This window comes from Lolium rigidum, chromosome 7, assembly GCF_022539505.1.
Source record: "Lolium rigidum isolate FL_2022 chromosome 7, APGP_CSIRO_Lrig_0.1, whole genome shotgun sequence".
In the NCBI taxonomy this organism is placed as follows: Eukaryota; Viridiplantae; Streptophyta; class Magnoliopsida; order Poales; family Poaceae; genus Lolium; species Lolium rigidum.
Genome location: NC_061514.1, coordinates 291,252,491 through 291,253,201, shown reverse-complemented (window position 1 = coordinate 291,253,201; position 711 = coordinate 291,252,491).

Here is a 711-nt window from a genome sequence, read left to right as displayed (position 1 = left end):
GTCGACTAATATTTTCTTCGAGAAGGAAGATGCGAGGTGAAACGGCGGCAGAACAAGGAGGAGTCGAGTAGTTATCAAATATTAGCTTGGAAAAGAAAGGCCCGGGATCAATGAAAAGCACGAAGGGAAATTTCATTACTTGCTAGAATATTTACATGGGTATTACAAAAGAAAGTTCTCCAGGAGGACTAAGTGAATAACTATCGCCAAGGCTAAAATGGCGACAAGAGCAAAAGAAATAGAAAAAGAAACAAGGAGGCATGCAACTAGACCTCCGGCCTCGAGGAGCTGGGAGTCGAAGTTGGCTTAATCCCGAGATACGCCAAGATTTTCTTTGTATTGGGCTTGGCCGCCTTCATCAGTGATTTCCACCTCGACTGCTCTATCTGATCGGTGTCGCCAACCTTCATCCAGTCGAGAGTCTGCTGGCTGTCAGCAACCAGAGCAACAGTATTTTCAACAGCCACCTTCATATTTTCATGGCGCATCTTCAGCCCAAGATCTTCGATGTATTGAAAAGCTTGGCAAGGTCAAGGAAAGTCGAAGGTTCCTCTTTCTTCGGGAAGAAGTAGGGGAACAACGCCGACAAAGCCCCACTGGCATTGGCCACGCCTTCACGAATTTCGCGTCCATGGAACTCTAGAAGAGAAAGTGCGTCAAGGAGAGGGTCATTGACAGGCTTCTCCAGATCAAAATCTTGGTTGGTTTGGG